The following is an 18,365-nucleotide window of genomic DNA, read 5'->3' on the forward strand; positions in this document are numbered from 1 at the left end:
CTCTCCAAGTCGGGAGAGTGTTAGTAAAGCGTCTGGAATGTTGCACCCGAGTACCAGGGTACGAAAACTGAGACATATTTGAACACGTCTCCTGATCACATGGTTGATCATACTCTAGGTTCCACATGCATGTTTTAGCTGAAGGAAGAATACCTTAAACCTGGGTAGTTGAAACCCGTGGAATGGGTACCATGCAATATGACTTCAAAGGGTCTTCATTTGCTCACCGAACCTCTCCAATCCTATCACTGCTGCGTTTATGCCCCTGTACACATGCTTGATTCTCTTTCGGAGACATAGCAATCCATAGGTTTTAAGATACTTACAAGTCAGGTACATTCTTAGGCGTTTAATATGCGGTGTTGAGTCCATTTTGTTGAGCAAGGAGTAGCTCTTGTCTATTCCATATTTGGCTTAAGGAACTTTATCTGTGCTCATTTCAATCTCTGGTTTTATGCAGCACCCCAACTCACCTTTACCCTTAAGCAAGCATAAGTTGGTTTTCTAAATTTGAGACCCTGTTCTGTTCTGTAATTCAGTTCCTGTGTAGCCAAGTTTACATTCCATCTATTACTGATATCTTATGATGTTTCTTTTTCTGTGTGACTTATTTCAGTTAGAATCATCATACCTGAATCCACTCATTGTGCTGCTAAGGGCCTGATGACACAGATTTCATTGCTGAGTGATATTGCTTTGTAAGTAAATACCACAACTTCTTTATCCATTTTTCACTTTCTGCGATGTTGAACTTGTACTGTAAACGAGGTTCTTGTAAACAGAGCCGTTCCAAACTTTGGGGTGGCTGTGTCTTTTAGATTTTAAATTCCCTAAGCTATAGGACCATAAGTGGAAGTGCCCTAGGCTCTGTTGCTTTGTTTTTTAGATGTTTCAGTTAACACCATACACTTCTCCCGAGTGGTTCTTGGCAATTTACATCCCGCCCATCAGCATAACAAGGCTCCCAGTTCTCCATGGCCTGTCCTGCCTTTCTGGATTTTACACTTTTTTCAGATGGCCCTTTTGACCGGGGGGAAGTGAGACTTCATTGTAGTGCAGATTTCCTTTGCAAGCTTGCTTGGTTGGCCAAAAAGGGCGTATGCGTTTTTTCCTGAATATATTCAGGAAAAAACGCATACGCCCTTTTTGGCCAAGTGCATCATTGTGGACGTTCTGCCTCTTTTCCTATGCTTTCAATGCAATTCCAGTCTACCTCCTGAAATCGGTTTCCTGCAATTCTGCCCCGCTTTCAAGTCCTCTTGGCAGCCTTACTTCAGTCTATTTTTGGACGATAGCTGTCATTTATAACTCTGCAGGTTTGTGAATTACAGTGCCCCTGAGCTCCTTTCTTCAACTCGCTTTCTTGTGAGCTGGCCGCAACACCGCAGGATGGCTTCAGGCCCTAATCTGGTTCCGGCACGGCACGCTGAGCCTTTGGTTAATTCCTCTTCCTGGTGGGAAATGAGAGTTAAATTTGCCCGTCCAGACACCTCCAGCTAGTCTCTCATTGGTTCTCACTATTCCTGTTCATCTTCCGCAGAAATTGCAAACTGGGCCAAACAGGAGGTTAAAGGGACTGACTCTCCAAGTGGGGAGAGTGTTAGTAAAGCGTCTGGAATGTTGCACCCGAGTACCAGGGTACGAAAACTGAGACATATTTGAACACGTCTCCCGATCACATGGTTGATCATAGTCTGGGTTCCACATGCATGTTTTAGCTGAAGGAAGAATACCTAAAACCTGGGTAGTTGAAACCCGTGGAATGGGTACCATGCAATATGACTTCAAAGGGTCTTCATTTGCTCACCGAACCTCTCCAATGCTATCACTGCTGCCTTTATGCCCCTGTACACATGCTTGATTCTCTTTCGGAGACATAGCAATCCATAGGTTTTAAGATACTTACTAGTCAGGTACATTCTTAGGCGTTTAATATGCGGTGTTGAGTCCATTTCGTTGAGCAAGGAGTAGCTCTTGTGTATTCCATATTTGGCTTAAGGAACTTTATCTGTGCTCATTTCAATCTCTGGTTTTATGCAGCACCCCAACTCACCTTTCACCTTAAGCAAGCATAAGTTGGTTTTCTAAATTTGAGACCCTGTTCTGTTCTGTAATTCAGTTCCTGTGTAGCCAAGTTTACATTCCGTGTATTACTGATAGCTTATGATGTTTCTTTTTCTGTGTGACTTATTTCAGTTAGAATCATCATACCTGAATCCACTCATTGTGCTGCTAAGGGCCTGATGACACAGATTTCATTGCTGAGTGATATTGCTTTGTAAGTAAATACCACAACTTCTTTATCCATTTTTCACTTTCTGCGATGTTGAACTTGTACTGTAAACGAGGTTCTTGTAAACAGAGCCGTTCCAAACTTTGGGGTGGCTGTGTCTTTTTGATTTTAATTTCCCTAAGCTATAGGACCATAAGTGGAAGTGCCCTAGGTTCTGTTGCTTTGTTTTTTAGATGTTTCAGGAAACACCATACACTTCTCCCGAGTGTCTGTTGGCAATTTACATCCCGCCCATCAGCATAACAATTCTCCCAGTTCTCCATGGCCTGTCCTGCCTTTCTGGATTTTACACTTTTTTCAGATGGCCCTTTTGACCGGGGGGAAGTGAGACTTCATTGTAGTGCAGATTTCCTTTGCAAGCTTGCTTGGTTGGCCAAAAAGGGCGTATGCGTTTTTTCCTGAATATATTCAGGAAAAAACACATACGCCCTTTTTGGCCAAGTGCATCATTTTGGACGTTCTGCCTCTTTTCCTATGCTTTCAATGCAATTCCAGTCTACCTCCTGAAATCGGTTTCCTGCAATTCTGCCCCGCTTTCAAGTCCTCTTGGCAGCCTTACTTCAGTCTATTTTTGGACGATAGCTGTCATTTATAACTCTGCAGGTTTGTGAATTACAGTGCCCCTGAGCTCCTTTCTTCAACTCGCTTTCTTGTGAGCTGGCCGCAACACCGCAGGATGGCTTCAGGCCCTAATCTGGTTCCGGCACGGCACGCTGAGCCTTTGGTTAATTCCTCTTCCTGGTGGGAAATGAGAGTTAAATTTGCCTGTCCAGACACCTCCAGCTAGTCTCTCATTGGTTCTCGCTATTCCTGTTTATCTTCCGCAGAAATTGCAAACTGGGCCAAACAGGAGGTTAAAGGGACTGACTCTCCAAGTCGGGAGAGTGTTAGTAAAGCGTCTGGAATGTTGCACCCGAGTACCAGGGTACGAAAACTGAGACATATTTGAACACGTCTCCTGATCACATGGTTGATCATACTCTAGGTTCCACATGCATGTTTTAGCTGAAGGAAGAATACCTTAAACCTGGGTAGTTGAAACCCGTGGAATGGGTACCATGCAATATGACTTCAAAGGGTCTTCATTTGCTCACCGAACCTCTCCAATCCTATCACTGCTGCGTTTATGCCCCTGTACACATGCTTGATTCTCTTTCGGAGACATAGCAATCCATAGGTTTTAAGATACTTACAAGTCAGGTACATTCTTAGGCGTTTAATATGCGGTGTTGAGTCCATTTCGTTGAGCAAGGAGTAGCTCTTGTCTATTCCATATTTGGCTTAAGGAACTTTATCTGTGCTCATTTCAATCTCTGGTTTTATGCAGCACCCCAACTCACCTTTACCCTTAAGCAAGCATAAGTTGGTTTTCTAAATTTGAGACCCTGTTCTGTTCTGTAATTCAGTTCCTGTGTAGCCAAGTTTACATTCCATCTATTACTGATATCTTATGATGTTTCTTTTTCTGTGTGACTTATTTCAGTTAGAATCATCATACCTGAATCCACTCATTGTGCTGCTAAGGGCCTGATGACACAGATTTCATTGCTGAGTGATATTGCTTTGTAAGTAAATACCACAACTTCTTTATCCATTTTTCACTTTCTACAATGTTGAACTTGTACTGTAAACGAGGTTCTTGTAAACAGAGGCGTCCCAAACTTTGGGGTGGCTGTGTCTTTTTGATTTTAATTTCCCTAAGCTATAGGACCATAAGTGGCAGTGTCCTAGGCTCTGTTGCATTGTTTTTTAGATGTTTCAGGAAACACCATACACTTCTCCCGAGTGTCTGTTGGCAATTTACATCCCGCCCATCAGCATATCAAGGCTCCCAGTTCTCCATGGCCTGTCCTGCCTTTCTGGATTTTACACTTTTTTCAGATGGCCCTTTTGACCGGGGGGAAGTGAGACTTCATTGTAGTGCAGATTTCCTTTGCAAGCTTGCTTGGTTGGCCAAAAAGGGCGTATGCGTTTTTTCCTGAATATATTCAGGAAAAAACGCATACGCCCTTTTTGGCCAAGTGCATCATTGTGGACGTTCTGCCTCTTTTCCTATGCTTTCAATGCAATTCCAGTCTACCTCCTGAAATCGGTTTCCTGCAATTCTGCCCCGCTTTCAAGTCCTCTTGGCAACCTTACTTCAGTCTATTTTTGGACGATAGCTGTCATTTATAACTCTGCAGGTTTGTGAATTACAGTGCCCCTGAGCTCCTTTCTTCAACTCGCTTTCTTGTGAGCTGGCCGCAACACCGCAGGATGGCTTCACGCCCTAATCTGGTTCTGGCACGGCACGCTGAGCCTTTGGTTAATTCCTATTCCTGGTGGGAAATGAGAGTTAAATTTGCCCATCCAGACACCTTCAGCTAGTCTCTCATTGGTTCTCACTATTCCTGTTCATCTTCCACAGTAATTGCAAACTGGGCCAAACAGGAGGTTAAAGGGACTGACTCTCCAATTGGGGAGAGTGTTAGTAAAGCGTCTGGAATGTTGCACCCGAGTACCAGGGTACGAAAACTGAGACATATTTGAACACGTCTCCCGATCACATGGTTGATCATACTCTAGGTTCCACATGCAAGTTTTAGCTGAAGGAAGAATACCTTAAACCTGGGTAGTTAAAACCCATGGAATGGGTACCATGTAATATGACTTCAAAGGGTCTTCTTTTGCTCACCGAACCTCTCCAGTCCTTTCACTGCTGTGTTTATGCCCCTGTACACATGCTTCATTCTCTTTCGGAGACATAGCAATCCATAGGTTTTAAGATACTTACTAGTCAGGTACATTCTTAGGCGTTTAATATGCGGTGTCGAGTCCATTTCGTTGAGCAAGCAGTAGCTCTTGTCTATTCCATATTTGGCTTAAGGAACTTTATCTGTGCTCATTTCGATCTCTGGTTTTATGCAGCACCCCAACTCACCTTTCCCCTTAAGCAAGCATAAGTTGGTTTTCTAAATTTGAGACCCTGTTCTGTTCTGTAATTCAGTTCCTGTGTAGCCAAGTTTACATTCCGTGTATTAGTGATATCTTATGATGTTTCTTTTTCTGTGTGACTTATTTCAGTTAGAAACATCGTACCTGAATCCACTCATTAAGCTGCTACGGGCCTGATGACAAAGATTTCATTGCTGAGTGATACTGCATTGTACGTAAGTACCACAACTTCTTTATCCATTTTTCACTTTCTGCGATATTGAACTTTTAGAGTAAACGCGGTTCTTGTAAACAGAGGAGTCCCAAACTTTTGGGTGGCTGTGTCTTTTTGATTTAAATTTCCCTAAGCTATAGGACCATAAGTGGAAGTGCCCTAGGCTCTGTTGCTTTGTTTTTTAGATGTTTCAGGAAACACCATACACTTCTCAGGAGTGTCTGTTGACAATTTACATCCCGCCCATCAGCATAACAAAGCTCCCAGTTCTCCATGGCCTGTCCTGCCTTTCTGGATTTTACACCTTTTTCAGATGGCCCTTTTGACCGGGGGGGAAGTGAGACTTCTTTTTAGTGCAGATTTCCTTTGCAAGCTTGCTTGGTTGGCCAAAAAGGGCGTATGCGTTTTTTCCTGAATATATTCAGGAAAAAACGCATACGCACTTTTTGGCCAAGTGCATCATTGTGGACGTTCTGCCTCTTTTCCTATGCTTTCAATGCAATTCCAGTCTACCTCCTGAAATCGGTTTCCTGCAATTCTGCCCTGCTTTCAAGTCCTCTTGGCAGCCTTACTTCAGTCTATTTTTGGACGATAGCTGTCATTTATAACTCTGCAGGTTTGTGAATTACAGTGCCCCTGAGCTCCTTTCTTCAACTCGCTTTCTTTTGAGCTGGCCGCAACACCGCAGGATGGCTTCAGGCCCTAATCTGGTTCTGGCACAGCACGCTGAGCCTTTGGTTAATTCATCTTCCTGGTGGGAAATGAGAGTTAAATTTGCCCGTCCAGACACCTCCAGCTAGTCTCTCATTGGTTCTCGCTATTCCTGTTCATCTTCCGCAGAAATTGCAAACTGGGCCAAACAGGAGGTTAAAGGGACTGACTCTCCAAGTCGGGAGAGTGTTAGTAAAGCGTCTGGAATGTTGCACCCGAGTACCAGGGTATGAAAACTGAGACATATTTGAACACGTCTCCCGATCACATGGTTGATCATACTCTAGGTTCCACATGCATGTTTTAGCTGAAGGAAGAATACCTTAAACCTGGGAAGTTGAAACCCGTGGAATGGGTACCATGTAATATGACTTCAAAGGGTCTTCTTTTGCTCACCGAACCTCTCCAATCCTTTCACTGCTGTGTTTATGCCCCTGTACACACGCTTGATTCTCTTTCGGAGACATAGCAATCCATAGGTTTTAAGATACTTACTAGTCACGTACATTCTTAGGCGTTTAATATGGGGTGTTGAGTCCATTTCGTTGAGCAAGGAGTAGCTCTTGTCTATTCCATATTTGGCTTAAGGAAATTTATCTGTGCTCATTTCTATCTTTGGTTTTATGCAGCACCCCAACTCACCTTTACCCTTAAGCAAGCATAAGTTGGTTTTCTAAATTTGAGACCCTGTTCTGTTTTGGAATTCAGTTCCTGTGTAGCCAAGTTTACATTCCGTGTATTAGTGATATCTTATGATGTTTCTTTTTCTGTGTGACTTATTTCAGTTAGAATCATCGTACCTGAATCCACTCATTATGCTGCTACGGGCCTGATGACATAGATTTCATTGCTGAGTGATATGGCTTTGTAAGTAAATACCACAACTTCTTTATCCATTTTTTACTTTCTGCGATGTTGAAATTGTACTGTAAACGAGGTTCTTGTAAACAGAGGCGTCCCAAACTTTGGGGTGGCTGTGTCTTTTTGATTTTAATTTCCCTAAGCTATAGGACCATAAGTGGAAGTGCCCTAGGCTCTGTTGCTTTGTTTTTTAGATGTTTCAGGAAACACCATACACTTCTCCCGAGTGTCTGTTGGCAATTTACATCCCGCCCATCAGCATAACAAGGCTCCCAGTTCTCCATGGCCTGTCCTGCCTTTCTGGATTTTACACATTTTTCAGATGGCCCTTTTGACCGGGGGGAAGTGAGACTTCATTGTAGTGCAGATTTCCTTTGCAAGCTTGCTTGGTTGGCCAAAAAGGGCGTATGCGTTTTTTCCTGAATATATTCAGGAAAAAACGCATACGCCCTTTTTGGCCAAGTGCATCATTGTGGACGTTCTGCCTCTTTTCCTATGCTTTCAATACAATTCCAGTCTACCTCCTGAAATCGGTTTCCTGCAATTCTGCCCCGCTTTCAAGTCCTCTTGGCAGCCTTACTTCAGTCTATTTTTGGACGATAGCTGTCATTTATAACTCTGCAGGTTTGTGAATTACAGTGCCCCTGAGCTCCTTTCTTCAACTCGCTTTCTTGTGATCTGGCCGCAACACCACAGGATGGCTTCAGGCCCTAATCTGGTTCTGGCACGGCATGCTGAGCCTTTGGTTAATTCCTCTTCCTGGTGGGAAATGAGAGTTAAATTTGCCCATCCAGACACCTCCAGCTAGCCTCTCATTGGTTCTCGCTATTCCTGTTCATCTTCCACAGAAATTGCAAACTGGGCCAAACAGGAGGTTAAAGGGACTGACTCTCCAAGTCGGCAGAGTGTTAGTAAAGCATCTGGAATGTTGCACCCGAGTACCAGGGTAGGAAAACTGAGACATATTTGAACACGTCTCCCGTTCACACGGTTGATCATACTCTGGGTTCCACATGCATGTTTTAGCTGAAGGAAGAATACCTTAAACCTGGAGAGTTGAGACCCGTGTAATGGGTACCATGCAATATGACTTCAAAGGGTCTTCATTTACTCACCGAACCTCTCCAATCCTATCACTGCTGCGTTTATGCCCCTGTACACATGCTTGATTCTCTTTCAGAGACATAGCAATCCATAGGTTTTAAGATACTTACTAGTCAGGTACATTCTTAGGCGTTTAATATGCGGTGTTGAGTCCATTTCGTTGAGCAAGGAGTAGCTCTTGTCTATTCCATATTTGGCTTAAGGAACTTTATCTGTGCTCATTTCAATCTCTGGTTTTATGCAGCACCCCAACTCACCTTTCCCCTTAAGCAAGCATAAGTTGGTTTTCTAAATTTGAGACCCTGTTCTGTTCTGTAATTCAGTTCCTGTGTAGCCAAGTTTACATTCCGTGTATTACTGATAACTTATGATGTTTCTTTTTCTGTGTGACTTATTTCAGTTAGAATCATCATACCTGAATCCACTCATTGTGCTGCTAAGGGCCTTGTGACACAGATTTCATTGCTGAGTGATGTTGCTTTGTAAGTAAATACCACAACTTCTTTATCCATTTTTCACTTTCTGCGATGTTGAACTTGTACTATAAATGAGTTTCTTGTAAACAGAGCCGTTCCAAACTTTGGGGTGGCTGTGTCTTTTTGATTTTAATTTCCCTAAGCTATAGGACCATAAGTGGAAGTGCCCTAGGTTCTGTTGCTTTGTTTTTTAGATGTTTCAGGAAACACCATACACTTCTCCCGAGTGGTTGTTGGCAATTTACATCCCGCCCATCAGCATAACAAGGCTCCCAGTTCTCCATGGCCTGTCCTGCCTTTCTGGATTTTACACTTTTTTCAGATGGCCCTTTTGACCGGGGGGAAGTGAGACTTCATTGTAGTGCAGATTTCCTTTGCAAGCTTGCTTGGTTGGCCAAAAAGGGCGTATGCGTTTTTTCCTGAATATATTCAGGAAAAAACGCATACGCACTTTTTGGCTAAGTGCATCATTGTGGACGTTCTGCCTCTTTTCCTATGCTTTCAATGCAATTCCAGTCTACCTCCTGAAATCGGTTTCCTGCAATTCTGCCCTGCTTTCAAGTCCTCTTGGCAGCCTTACTTCAGTATATTTTTGGACAATAGCTGTCATTTATAACTCTGCAGGTTTGTGAATTACAGTGCCCCTGAGCTCCTTTCTTCAACTCGCTTTCTTTTGAGCTGGCCGCAACACCGCAGGATGGCTTCAGGCCCTAAATTGGTTCCGGTACGGCACGCTGAGCCTTTGGTTATTTCCTCTTCCTGGTGGGAAATGAGAGTTAAATTTGCCCGTCCAGACACCTCCAGCTAGCCTCTCATTGGTTCTCGCTAATCCTGTTCAACTTCGGCAGAAATTGCAAACTGTGCCAAACAGGAGGTTAAAGGCGCTGACTCTCCAAGTGGGGAGAGTGTTAGTAAAGCGTCTGGAATGTTGCACCCGAGTACCAGGGGAGGAAAACTGAGACATATTTGAACACGCCTCCCGATCGCATGGTTGATCATACTCTGGGTTCCACATGCATGTTTTAGCTGAAGGAAGAATACCTAAAACCTGGGTAGTTGAAACCCGTGGAATGGGTACCATGCAATATGACTTCAAAGGGTCTTCATTTGCTCACCGAACCTCTCCAATCCTATCACTGCTGCGTTTATGCCCCTGTACACATGCTTGATTCTCTTTCGGAGACATAGCAATCCATAGGTTTTAAGATACTTACTAGTCAGGTACATTCTTAGGCGTTTAATATGCGGTGTTGAGTCCATTTCGTTGAGCAAGGAGTAGCTCTTGTCTATTCCATATTTGGCTTAAGGAACTTTATCTGTGCTCATTTCAATCTCTGGTTTTATGAAGCACCACAACTCACCTTTACCCTTAAGCAAGCATAAGTTTGTTTTCTAAATTTGAGACCCTGTTCTGTTCTGTAATTCAGTTCCTGTGTAGCCAAGTTTACATTCCGTGTATTACTGATATCTTATGATGTTTCTTTTTCTGTGTGACTTATTTCAGTTAGAATCATCATAGCTGAATCCACTCATTGTTCTGCTAAGGGCCTGATGACACAGATTTCATTGCTGAGTGATATTGCTTTGTAAATAAATACCACAACTTCTTTATCCATTTTTCACTTTCTGCGATGTTGAGCTTGTACTGTAAACGAGGTTCTTGTAAAAAGAGCCGTTCCAAACTTTGGGGTGGCTGTGTCTTTTTGATTTTAATTTCCCTAAGCTATAGGACCATAAGTGGAAGTGCCCTAGGCTCTGTTGCTTTGTTTTTTAGATGTTTCAGGAAACACCATACACTTCTCCCGAGTGGTTGTTGGCAATTTACATCCCGCCCATCAGCATAACAAGGCTCCCAGTTCTCCATGGCCTGTCCTGACTTTCTGGATTTTACACTTTTTTCAGATGGCCCTTTTGACCGGGGGGAAGTGAGACTTCATTGTAGTGCAGATTTCCTTTGCAAGCTTGCTTGGTTGGCCAAAAAGGGCGTATGCGTTTTTTCCTGAATATATTCAGGAAAAAACGCATACGCCCTTTTTGGCCAAGTGCATCATTGTGGACGTTCTGCCTCTTTTCCTATGCTTTCAATGCAATTCCAGTCTACCTCCTGAAATCGGTTTCCTGCAATTCTGCCCCGCTTTCAAGTCCTCTTGGCAGCCTTACTTCAGTCTATTTTTGGACGATAGCTGTCATTTATAACTCTGCAGGTTTGTGAATTACAGTGCCCCTGAGCTCCTTTCTTCAACTCGCTTTCTTTTGAGCTGGCCGCAACACCGCAGGATGGCTCCAGGCCCTAAATTGGTTCCGGTACGGCACGCTGAGCCTTTGGTTATTTCCTCTTCCTGGTGGGAAATGAGAGTTAAATTTGCCCGTCCAGACACCTCCAGCTAGCCTCTCATTGGTTCTCGCTATTCCTGTTCAACTTCGGCAGAAATTGCAAACTGTGCCAAACAGGAGGTTAAAGGCGCTGACTCTCCAAGTGGAGAGAGTGTTAGTAAAGCGTCTGGAATGTTGCACCCGAGTACCAGGGGAGGAAAACTGAGACATATTTGAACACGTCTCCCGATCACATGGTTGATCATACTCTGGGTTCCACATGCATGTTTTAGCTGAAGGAAGAATACCTAAAACCTTGGTAGTTGAAACCCGTGGAATGGGTACCATGCAATATGACTTCAAAGGGTCTTCATTTGCTCACCGAACCTCTCCAATCCTATCACTGTTGCGTTTTTGCCCCTGTACACATGCTTGATTCTCTTTCGGAGACATAGCAATCTATAGGTTTTAAGATACTTACTAGTCAGGTACATTCTTAGGCGTTTAATATGCGGTGTTGAGTCCATTTCGTTGAGCAAGGAGTAGCTCTTGTCTATTCCATATTTGGCTTAAGGAACTTTATCTGTGCTCATTTCAATCTCTGGTTTTATGCAGCACCCCAACTCACCTTTCCCCTTAAGCAAGCATAAGTTGGTTTTCTAAATTTGAGATCCTGTTCTGTTCTGTAATTCAGTTCCTGTGTAGCCAAGTTTACATTCCATATATTACTGATATCTTATGATGTTTCTTTTTCTGTGTGACTTATTTCAGTTAGAATCATCATACCTGAATCCACTCATTGTGCTGCTAAGGGCCTGATGACATAGATTTCATTGCTGAGTGATATTGCTTTGTAAGTAAATACCACAACTTCTTTATCCATTTTTCACTTTCTGCGATGTTGAAATTGTACTGTAAACGAGGATCTTGTAAACAGAGGCGTCCCAAACTTTGGGGTGGCTGTATCTTTTTGATTTTAATTTCCCTAAGCTATAGGACCATAAGTGGCAGTGCCCTAGGCTCTGTTGCTTTGTTTTTTAGATGTTTCAGGAAACACCATACACTTCTCCCGAGTGTCTGTTGGCAATTTACATCCCGCCCATCAGCATAACAAGGCTCCCAGTTCTCCATGGCCTGTCCTGCCTTTCTGGGTTTTACACATTTTTCAGATGGCCCTTTTGACCGGGGGGAAGTGAGACTTCATTGTAGTGCAGATTTCCTTTGCAAGCTTGCTTGGTTGGCCAAAAAGGGCGTATGCGTTTTTTCCTGAATATATTCAGGAAAAAACGCATACGCCCTTTTTGGCCAAGTGCATCATTGTGGACGTTCTGCCTCTTTTCCTATGCTTTCAATGCAATTCCAGTCTACCTCCTGAAATCGGTTTCCTGCAATTCTGCCCCGCTTTCAAGTCCTCTTGGCAGCCTTACTTCAGTCTATTTTTGGACGATAGCTGTCATTTATAACTCTGCAGGTTTGTGAATTACAGTGCCCCTGAGCTCCTTTCTTCAACTCGCTTTCTTGTGACCTGGCCGCAACACCGCAGGATGGCTTCAGGCCCTAATCTGGTTCTGGCACGGCACGCTGAGCCTTTGGTTAATTCCTCTTCCTGGTGGGAAATGAGAGTTAAATTTGCCCATCCAGACACCTCCAGCTTGCCTCTCATTGGTTCTCGTTATTCCTGTTCATCTTCCACAGAAATTGCAAACTGGGCCAAACAGGAGGTTAAAGGGACTGACTCTCCAAGTCGGGAGAGTGTTAGTAATGCGTCTGGAATGTTGCACCCGAGTACCAGGGTAAGAAAACTGAGACATATTTGAACACGTCTCCCGATCACATGGTTGATCATACTCTAGGTTCCACATGCATGTTTTAGCTAAAGGAAGAATACCTTAAAACTGGGTAGTTGAAACCCGTGTAATGGGTACCATGCAATATGACTTCAAAGGGTCTTCATTTGCTCACCGAACCTCTCCAATCCTATCACTGCTGCGTTTATGGCCCTGTACACATGCTTGATTCTCTTTCGGAGACATAGCAATCCATAGGTTTTAAGATACTTTCTAGTCAGGTACATTCTTAGGTGTTTAATATGCGGTGTTGAGTCCATTTCATTGAGCAAGGAGTAGCTCTTGTCTATTCCATATTTGGCGTAAGGAACTTTATCTGTGCTGATTTCAATCTCTGGTTTTATGCAGCACCCCAACTCACCTTTCCCCTTAAGCAAGCATAAGTTGGTTTTCTAAATTTGAGACCCTGTTCTGTTCTGTAATTCAGTTCCTGTGTAGCCAAGTTTACATTCCGTGTATTACTGATATCTTATGATGTTTCTTTTTCTGTGTGACTTATTTCAGTTAGAATCATCATACCTGAATCCACTCATTGTGCTGCTAAGGGCCTGATGACATAGATTTCATTGCTGAGTGATATTGCTTTGTAACTAAATACCACAACTTCTTTATCCATTGTTCACTTTCTGCGATGTTGAACTTGTACTGTAAACGAGGTTCTTGTAAACAGAGCCGTTCCAAACTTTGGGGTGGCTGTGTCTTTTTGATTTTAATTTCCCTAAGCTATAGGACCATAAGTGGAAGTGCCCTAGGTTCTGTTGCTTTGTTTTTTAGATGTTTCAGGAAACACCATACACTTCTCCTGAGTGTCTGTTGGCAATTTACATCCCGCCCATCAGCATAACAAGGCTCCCAGTTCTCCATGGCCTGTCCTGCCTTTCTGGATTTTACACTTTTTTCAGATGGCCCTTTTGACCGGGGGGAAGTGAGACTTCATTGTAGTGCAGATTTCCTTCGCAAGCTTGCTTGGTTGGCCAAAAAGGGCGTATGCGTTTTTTCCTGAATATATTCAGGAAAAAACGCATACGCCCTTTTTGGCCAAGTGCATCATTGTGGACGTTCTGCCTCTTTTCCTATGCTTTCAATGCAATTCCAGTCTACCTCCTGAAATCGGTTTCCTGCATTTCTGCCCCGCTTTCAAGTCCTCTTGGCAGCCTTACTTCAGTCTATTTTTGGACGATAGCTGTCATTTATAACTCTGCAGGTTTGTGAATTACAGTGCCCCTGAGCTCCTTTCTTCAACTCGCTTTCTTGTGACCTGGCCGCAACACCGCAGGATGGCTTCAGGCCCTAATCTGGTTCCGGCACGGCACGCTGAGCCTTTGGTTAATTCCTCTTCCTGGTAGGAAATGAGAGTTAAATTTGCCCGTGCAGACACCTCCAGCTAGTCTCCATTGGTTCTCGCTATTCCTGTTCATCTTCCGCAGAAATTGCAAACTGGGCCAAAGAGGAGGTTAAAGTCGCTGACTCTCCAAGTGGGGAGAGTGTTAGTAAAGCGTCTGGAATGTTGCACCCGAGTACCAGGGGAGGAAAACTGAGACATATTTGAACACGTCTCCCGTTCACATGGTTGATCATACTTGGGTTCCACATGCATGTTTTAGCTGAATGAAGAATACCTTAAACCTGGAGCGTTAAGACCCGTGTAATGGGTACCATGCAATATGACTTCAAAGGGTCTTCATTTGCTCACCGAACCTCTCCAATCCTATCACTGCTACGTTTATGCCCCTGTACACATGCTTGATTCTCTTTTGGAGACATAGCAATCCATAAGTTTTACGATACTTACTAGTCAGGTACATTCTTAGGCGTTTAATATGCGGTGTTGAGTCCATTTCGTTGAGCAAGGAGTAGCTCTTGTCTATTCCATATTTGACTTAAGGAACTTTATCTGTGCTCATTTCAATCTCTGGTTTTATGCAGCACCACAACTCACCTTTACCCTTAAGCAAGCATAAGTTGGTTTTCTAAATTTGAGACCCTGTTCTGTTCTGTAATTCAGTTCCTGTGTAGCCAAGTTTACATTCCGTGTATTACTGATATCTTATGATGTTTCTTTTTCTGTGTGACTTATTTCAGTTAGAATCATCATACCTGAATCCACTCATTGTGCTGCTAAGGGCCTGATGACACAGATTTCATTGCTGAGTGATATTGCTTTGTAAGTAAATACCACAACTTCTTTATCCATTTTTCACTTTCTGCGATGTTGAACTTGTACTGTAAACGAGGTTGTTGTAAACAAAGCCGTTCCAAACTTTGGGGTGGCTGTGTCTTTTTGATTTTAATTTCCCTAAGCTATAGGACCATAAGTGGAAGTGCCCTAGGTTCTGTTGCTTTGTTTTTTAGATGTTTCAGGAAACACCATACACTTCTCCCGAGTGGTTGTTGGCAATTTACATCCCGCCCATCAGCATAACAAGGCTTCCAGTTCTCCATGGCCTGTCCTGCCTTTCTGGATTTTACACTTTTTTCAGATGGCCCTTTTTACCCGGGGGAAGTGAGACTTCATTGTAGTGCAGATTTCCTTTGCAAGCTTGCTTGGTTGGCCAAAAAGGGCGTATGCGTTTTTTCCTGAATATATTCAGGAAAAAACGCATACGCCCTTTTTGGCCAAGGGCATCATTGTGGACGTTCTGCCTCTTTTCCTATGCTTTCAATGCAATTCCAGTCTACCTCCTGAAATCGGTTTCCTGCAATTCTGCCCCACTTTCAAGTCCTCTTGGCAGCCTTACTTCAGTCTATTTTTGGACGATAGCTGTCATTTATAACTCTGCAGGTTTGTGAATTACAGTGCCCCTGAGCTCCTTTCTTCAACTCGCTTTCTTGTGAGCTGGCCGCAACACCGCAGGATGGCTTCAGGCCCTAATCTGGTTCCGGCACGGCACGCTGAGCCTTTGGTTAATTCCTCTTCCTGGTAGGAAATGAGAGTTAAATTTGCCCGTCCAGACACCTCCAGCTAGTCTCCATTGGTTCTCGCTATTCCTGTTCATCTTCTGCAGAAATTGCAAACTGGGCCAAACAGGAGGTTAAAGGCGCTGACTCTCCAAAAGGGGAGAGTGTTAGTAAAGCGTCTGGAATGTTGCACCCGAGTACCAGGGTACGAAAACTGAGACATATTTGAACACGTCTCCCGTTCACATGGTTGATCATACTTGGGTTCCACATGCATGTTTTAGCTGAAGGAAGAATACCTTAAACCTGAAGAGTTGAGACCCGTGTAATGGGTACCATGCAATATGACTTCAAAGGGTCTTCATTTGCTCACCGAACCTCTCCAATCCTATCACTGCTACGTTTATGCCCCTGTACACATGCTTGGTTCTCTTTCGGAGACATAGCAATCCATAGGTTTTACGATACTTACTAGTAAGGTACATTCTTAGGCGTTTAATATGCGGTGTTGAGTCCATTTCGTTGAGCAAGGAGTAGCTCTTGTCTATTCCATATTTGACTTAAGGAACTTTATCTGTGCTCATTTCAATCTCTGATTTTATGCAGCACCACAACTCACCTTTACCCTTAAGCAAGCATAAGTTGGTTTTCTAAATTTGAGACCCTGTTCTGTACTGTAATTCAGTTCCTGTGTAGCCAAGTTTACATTCCGTGTATTACTGATATCTTATGATGTTTCTTTTTCTGTGTGACTTATTTCATTTAGAATCATCATACCTGAATCCACTCATTGTGCTTCTAAGGGCCTGATGACACAGATTTCATTGCTGAGTGATATTGCTTTGTAAGTAAATACCACAACTTCTTTATCCATTTTTCACTTTCTGCGATGTTGAACTTGTACTGTAAACGAGGTTCTTGTAAACAGAGCCGTTCCAAACTTTGGGGTGGCTGTGTCTTTTTGATTTTAATTTCCCTAAGCTATAGGACCATAAGTGGAAGTGCCCTAGGTTCTGTTGCTTTGTTTTTTAGATGTTTCAGGAAACACCATACACTTCTCCCGAGTGGTTGTTGGCAATTTACATCCCGCCCATCAGCATAACAAGGCTCCCAGTTCTCCATGGCCTGTCCTGCCTTTCTGGATTTTACACTTTTTTCAGATGGCCCTTTTGACCGGGGGGAAGTGAGACTTCATTGTAGTGCAGATTTCCTTTGCAAGCTTGCTTGGTTGGCCAAAAAGGGCGTATGCGTTTTTTCCTGAATATATTCAGGAAAAAACGCATACGCCCTTTTTGGCCAAGTGCATCATTGTGGACGTTCTGCCTCTTTTCCTATGCTTTCAATGCAATTCCAGTCTACCTCCTGAAATTGGTTTCCTGCAATTCTGCCCCACTTTCAAGTCCTCTTGGCAGCCTTACTTCAGTCTGTTTTCGGACGATAGCTGTCATTTATAACTCTGCAGATTTGTGAATTACAGTGCCCCTGAGCTCCTTTCTTCAACTCGCTTTCTTGTGAGCTGGCCGCAACACCGCAGGATGGCTTCAGGCCCTAATCTGGTTCCGGCACGGCACGCTGAGCCTTTGGTTAATTCCTCTTCCTGGTAGGAAATGAGAGTTAAATTTGCCCGTCCAGACACCTCCAGCTAGTCTCCATTGGTTCTCGCTATTCCTGTTCATCTTCCGCAGAAATTGCAAACTGGGCCAAACAGGAGGTTAAAGGCGCTGACTCTCCAAATGGGGAGAGTATTAGTAAAGCGTCTGGAATGTTACACCCGAGTACCAGGGGAGGAAAACTGAGACATATTTGAACACGTCTCCCGTTCACATGGTTGATCATACTTGGGTTCCACATGCATGTTTTAGCTGAAGGAAGAATACCTTAAACCTGGAGAGTTGAGACCCGTGTAATGGGTACCATGCAATATGACTTCAAAGGGTCTTCATTTGCTCACCGAACCTCTCCAATCCTATCACTGCTACGTTTATGCCCCTGTACACATGCTTGATTCTCTTTTGGAGACATAGCAATCCATAGGTTTTACGATACTTACTAGTCAGGTACATTCTTAGGCGTTTAATATGCGGTGTTGAGTCCATTTCGTTGAGCAAGGAGTAGCTCTTGTCTATTCCATATTTGGCTTAAGGAATTTTATCTGTGCTCATTTCAATCTCTGGTTTTATGCAGCACCCCAACTCACCTTTCCCCTTAAGCAAGCATAAGTTGGTTTTCTAAATTTGAGACCCTGTTCTGTTCTGTAATTCAGTTCCTGTGTAGCCAAGTTTATATTCCGTGTATTACTGATATCTTATGATGTTTCTTTTTCTGTGTGACTTATTTCAGTTAGAATCATCATACCTGAATCCACTCATTGTTCTGCTAAGGGCCTGATGACACAGATTTCATTGCTGTGTGATATTGCTTTGTAAGTAAATACCACAACTTCTTTATCCATTTTTCACTTTCTGCGATGTTGAACTTGTACTGTAAATGAGGTTCTTGTAAACAGAGGCGTCCCAAACTTTGGGGTGGCTGTGTCTTTTTGATTTTAATTTCCCTAAGCTATAGGACCATAAGTGGCAGTGTCCTAGGCTCTGTTGCTTTGTTTTTTAGATGTTTCAGGAAACACCATACTCTTCTCCCGAGTGTCTGTTGGCAATTTACATCCCGCCCATCAGCATAACAAGGCTCCCAGTTCTCCATGGCCTGTCCTGCCT

General features: G+C 43.4%; 1 long non-coding RNA gene across 2 annotated transcripts in view; it reads left to right on the top strand.

Annotated features, from left to right (window-relative positions):
- Nucleotides 1-18,365, top strand: part of LOC307181183 — a 218,579-nt gene that overhangs the window by 103,615 nt on the left and 96,599 nt on the right. For both annotated transcript variants that reach the window (XR_013826083.1, XR_013826084.1), the window contains exon 3: nt 16,418-16,495. This is a non-coding gene — a long non-coding RNA (uncharacterized lncRNA). The remainder of the gene's footprint in view (nt 1-16,417; nt 16,496-18,365) is intronic.

Source organism: Stenella coeruleoalba (genome assembly GCF_951394435.1).
Source record: "Stenella coeruleoalba genome assembly, contig: scaffold_140, whole genome shotgun sequence".
Lineage (NCBI taxonomy): Eukaryota > Metazoa > Chordata > Mammalia > Artiodactyla > Delphinidae > Stenella > Stenella coeruleoalba.